We start from the raw sequence: 6,000 nt of genomic DNA on the forward strand, positions 1-6,000 counted from the left end.
ACAAATTTTATTTTATATTATAAGTTTGTTAAAATTATTGTTCATAAATAAAAACTCACCAATTTTATTTTATTTTTGTATTAAAAGTAGTTCCTAAAATCATTGTTTCATTAAAAAAAAATCAAAAATATTCTTTTATATTAATTAATTTGTTATATAATATATTTTTATTCAAGTTTAAAATTTTATCATTTTATTTTTTATTTTATTTTTTTGTTTATATAATTAAAAGTTAATATTTTATTAATATCCATATTGAATTTTATTTTAATCTTCAAAATACATTTCATGTATAGAAATTCACAAAACTTATTTTATATTAAAAAAATAAGTTATAAATAAGATAATCTTGTTAAGTGGTTAAAATTTTATTTATTTTGTTTATATAATTAGATTGAGTTTTCCTAAATTTGGAAAGATAACCATTTAAAATAAAGTTTATTTTATCTCCCAAAAAAACATTAATCAAAATAAATACTTATATTTATTTATTAATTTATTTTCCAAAACTTTACAAACCCCATTGCACATCAAAACTACATGTAAATAACAAAACCTGAAATAGAAGTTCAAACTTATCAATATTTCATAGTTTTTCCACAAACCTTATTTTATATTAAAAAGTTGTGCAAATAAAAAGTTAAATGTGAATAAGTAATGTACGGTTTCAAATTATTATTTGTTAAGAATGTTTCAATTTATTAGTCGTTAAAATTTTAGTATTTAAATGTTTTAGTTTTTACGTTTTAGGTTAGTTAAAAAAATTAAAATTAAAATATTACTTTATTTTAAAAAAATAACTAAAATATTAATATATTTATTTAGTTATTAATTTATTTAATAAGTCAAAACTTTACTTTAATTTAAAAATGTATATATATTAAATAAAAAATTAATATTTGAAGTTCAAACTTTTGATTCATATAATTTTCAAAAATCATTTGTGCTCACTAGGCCCGATTTTTAGTAAAATTAGTTATATAGAAATCATTTATGCATGAACAAAATCTCACTAGCCTGATTTACATTAAGATATTACTTGTACAAAAATGATAGAGAATTTAAATATAGTATTGATTATAATTTTCTAAAATTATTAATCATATAAATAAATATATTATATATTATATATTAAATCGATTTTGAACTAAAATATATATTTATATGGTAAGGAATATTAGAGATAGCCTAATGATGAAAATCATGTCTTGGAATTGGAGGGGTATAGGGCACCCCTCCAAAGTTGTAGCCCTGAAAGATCTTATTTATTGTGAAAAACCAGGGATCTTTTTGTTACAGGAAACAAAGCAAAACCTGCAGGATACGACTAAAATCATTGAACAGAACAAGCAATACAATGGAAGCATTAGTGAATCTAAGGGAGCTTCCGGAGGAATCGCTACAATCTGGAATTATAAGTCAGAAATTATTAATCAGCATTGAATCCAAACAATGTTAGAAAACAAAGAATATCAACAGACTCTAGTTATATACAACATTTATGCGCCTAACCACTTTAGGGATAAGGAGTGCTATTGGGAGGAAATCAAAGTCGGCATGAATGTAGAGGAGAATACCAATGTCATACTAGGAGGAGATCTAAATCTTTTTCTCCATGCTAATGAGAAAAGAGGAGGTATTTTCTCCCCGGATCCTTTTAGAACTCAGCTAGAAGACATTATGCATGACCACAATCTAGTTGATATCATTCCAAAAAATAGGAGATACACTTGGAGCAACTGCAGAACGAGGAGGTATTGGAATTAGATCCCCTAAATTTCTCAATTTAGCCTTTGGAGGAAAAATTGTTTGGTGACTCATTACTCGACTACCAGCATGGTGGAAAAAAGTTTTGGTAATTAAATATCTTAATTTTCCTAGGCAGCAGCTTCTTGATCGAGATATGCGCAATAGAGACTACTCCAAAATTTGGTGATTATGCAAGAGAGAAATTCCACTAATCACTCAAAATACTTCAAAAATCCCCAAGGGAGGTGCAAGCATCAATATTGGAGATGACAGAATCATGGTTCAGCAGCCAATAAACAGACATGGGGGGGTCCACCCTATCCTTTCCTTTTTTGGAATAACAGGCATACATTTGCTGGACCAGATCTCCCAATGGGATCCTCACACCCTTCTTCGGTCAGGTTGGGCCTTCCCAACCATACCCAATGGCCTTAACGCATGTTTTTCTGCCCTTCAATCCCATTTGCACAGTATAGCCCCTGTCAAAAAGAACGATCTGATGGGTTTCGTTGGGACCCATTCAGATCCTCTTACACCATCCAAGCTACTCACCATTACATTTGCAACACCAGCTTCCCCATGCCAAGTTGGAACCACTAGAAGGTGGTTTGGAAATTCGAGGCAATTCCAAAAATTAAGTTTTTTCTCTGGACCCTCCTCAAAGGGAAAGTCCTCACAGCTGAAAATTTGCAAAAGAGGGGAATCAATGGCCCCTCTTGATGTCCTAATTGCTTAGTTGTTGAAGAATCAATGCATCATCTCTTTATTGAATGTCGTTTTTCCATCGACTACTGGAGGAATTTATCTCATAACAATCAAATCCCATGGAACACCCAAAAAACCATACAAGAAATTTTTTACAAATGGAAAAAAAACTACCCCTAGCAGCACAGGAAAAATAACACAGTGAAGAGAGTCTGAGATATTCTTCCCCACAATATGCTATGGAATATTTGGATGACACAAAACCGGTAGGGTTTTAAGGATAAGGATTCCACTGTTAGAAGTCTTTGTACCAAGGCAAGGAGTCTTGCCCTTGAGATCATCTCAGTTAAGAATCCGAGAAGTATAAATGTCAGTGAACTCAGCATAGAAGAACACATATTCGTTGGAAACCTGTTAGAACAAAACACCAGCAATTAGAAGGGAAACGCTGCTAGCAACATAAACAACAATGTTTCCCCTAACTAGAAGATCAGGCTACAAGAGGAAGAATTTGCAGGTTGGCTTAAAAATAGCAATAGGCATTATCTCTGTTTCGATGGGGCCTCAAAGTCGAATCCCGGGGTAGCAGGGACGGGAGGAGTCATTTATAATGGTAATGGGGATAAAATACTCTCATACGAGTGGGGTCTTGCTATACTTCCAATAACAGAGCAGAAGCCCTGGACCTTTACCAAGGTCTTATCCAACTTAGGAAGCTTGGTATATACACAGTCATGATATTAGGAGACTCGGCGGTAGTCATTCGTGCAATGGTTCAGAACAGGGATCTTCCCAATGCTCTCCTTCAGCAGATTATCAAATGGTGCCAAATCTTAGGACACACCATAAAGGATGTGCGCTATTATCATGTTCTGTGATCGCTCAATAAAATTGCTGACAGTCAAGCCAACAAAGCTTGTGCCAGACCATTGGGCTGCCTCATCTGCAAGGGCATGGAATCATTTCAGCATATTCCATGATGAAAAGACCTCCAGGATCCGATCAACACCTCAGCTCATCCAATATGACATCTTGGTCAAAGATTGTCCTCATTTCACTTGTGACTAAGATCCACATAGGGATCTGGTAGTTTATTAGAATCATCACTCCCTCACCTCTTATCAGTGGATCAACTGTCCTTCTACCTCCCAACCATGCCTCCTCTACGCTTCGAAATCGCTCTTCCAGGAACAACAGAAAGGGAACAACAGAAAAAATGGAACAACAGAAAAGGAAGAACAAAAAATATAGCAGGAAAGGAACAGTAGAAAAGAAAAACGTAGCTCGAACAAGTTCGTCAAGCTTGAAGCAAGTGAGTGTCGACGACAAACCAAAAGAGTCCACTACTCAACACATCAACCACAATAATATAGATTGATATGCTTTGTAAATGTTGTTATTTACTACTCCAGTTTGTTAGGGTTTACCTCTGGTCTTTAGTTTTTAGAAGCCCAAAAGGCAGGATTAAGGAGAAATGTTGTTTAAGCTATAACTCCTTCTTCCCTAGCTCTTCTTGGCACCTCAGCATGTATTTCAAGAGCTCAGTCTCCCTCTTTTTTTCAGATTTATAATAGCAACCGAATTTGTCAAAAAAAAGAAGGAATATTAGAAATAGGAAAGTGTTAGATTTAGGTATGATGTTGGATTGGAAACAACCTATGTTGATATTTTTGTTAGATAAATTTTTATGAATTTGAGTTTGTTAGATGTAACACTATATTTTAATATTCAATCAATATCAAGATTATTTTGTAAATTGTCATGCTTAGGCTTTGAAGTCCAATTCTAGGCAATTTAGTATAAAATCTCATGGAGATGGTTGTTTCTAATAAAGTTGGAGAAAATAAGAAAGTAAAATTTATTTGTCACTTGCGGGAGAGTAGTGGCCAATCATGCTAACCAACAGTGTTTTAGTCACGACTTCTTTGTTTTTCATCCAAATTGAGTGATTCCAAAGCGAGATGAGAGGTAATTCAAAGATATATCTCCAATAAAAACAGGTTTTAAAAATTCAATGGTATGATATGTCAATTTTAGTTATAACAATCTTCATAACAAAGTCATTTTTGATTACCCCACATAGAACAACAATGAACAATGAATTTTTTAAGCATAGATTCTTTGTTTCATGTTGAATTCGAATGATTCAAATTGAAAATGAAATTAGATTCATTTATTCGTCTCCAATAGAAACAGGTTTTGAGGACAAGAATAATTGATAGGTCAAATACTCTAAGGAACAACTGGAAAGAGAGTTTTAGGAGTGCTGATTTTCGATAGACAGTCAGTATTTTGATCATAGCTTCCTCATAAGATATCGAAAATGAGTGATTCCAGGTGCCTTGTAAACTAGATTCATAGACGAGTCTACCATATAGAAAGGTTTTAAAAATATGGTCATTTGGTCCTCCAAAAACCGACTGTCCCAATTCCATGGATGAGATTTATGATTCTCCGCCAATTGTTAACCAAAGATTCCTCCCACATTTTCTTAGTTCACTCGCATTTGATGGATATGGTGCATAACATACATTAATTACATTATTTTCTCACCTCATATTGGGTTTTAATGCCTTATGTACTTGTCATTAAGTGTTGATGATTCTTTGAGTTAGATAATGGATCGTGATGCCCTAATTTTTTTGCCTTTTGCCTTGTTTTACCTTGGTGATGATCAACATCTTCTAGATAAGTGTTGTCACTATTAGTTTGAGTTATACTATTAAGAGGATTTCAAAGGGGTAGCATGCCCATATCACAATCCATACTTAACACTTTCCATATTTCCCATTTCCCATTGGCGCTTTCATGGTTGTTGTCACGTGTCACAAAAAGGTTCAGGCATCATAATCCCATGAGAAGGAATTATAAGGTGAAGGTCAATTTAACTAAATAAAAAAAGGAGGGGAGGACGAGAAAGATGCAAATTAAAACGAAAATAAAGTAAAGTAAAAAATAAAAAGCCAAGGCAAAGCTTGAGTAATTTCCCCCTCATAATGAGGTCATTACCCTAAGTCCTATGCGAGGAAATGCATCACTTATAAAAGGAATAAATGAAATTATTTGAGGTTTTATCTAATGAAACTCATATGAATACAAAAGGACTCAATGAAATGAAGTTTGAGAAAAAGCCAAATAAAGTGGTCGTAATAAATAGTGCCAAGGAAAGGGTATATCAAAGCATATGTGCTCATCCATTTTCAAATGTGCTCATGTTAATGAATATCTTAAATAACCTCGCTTGATTGTGTAATGCAACTTATGAAGTCACATGCCAAACCATACTATATATCACTACACCTACTCTTTAATGGCCTTTCTTGGTAACCACTTTGACACATGTAATATGTACTAATAATGACCCTCCCATACCTAAAGGTGGAAAATAACATGAATTATATGAGTTATTTTGAAGTTTGAAGATGATGTAAGTAGTGGCTTCTACATATGACATGACCCATTTTTTTATGTTGCATTGGACTTGTGTGTATGCTTCCAAATAAATGACTATGTTGGGTCACTTCACCTCACATTAGAGAAATTTTG

This window comes from Pinus tabuliformis, chromosome 2_1 (genome assembly GCF_031772625.1).
Source record: "Pinus tabuliformis cultivar Carrire ecotype Pingquan chromosome 2_1, CPIR1, whole genome shotgun sequence".
NCBI lineage: Eukaryota > Viridiplantae > Streptophyta > Pinopsida > Pinales > Pinaceae > Pinus > Pinus tabuliformis.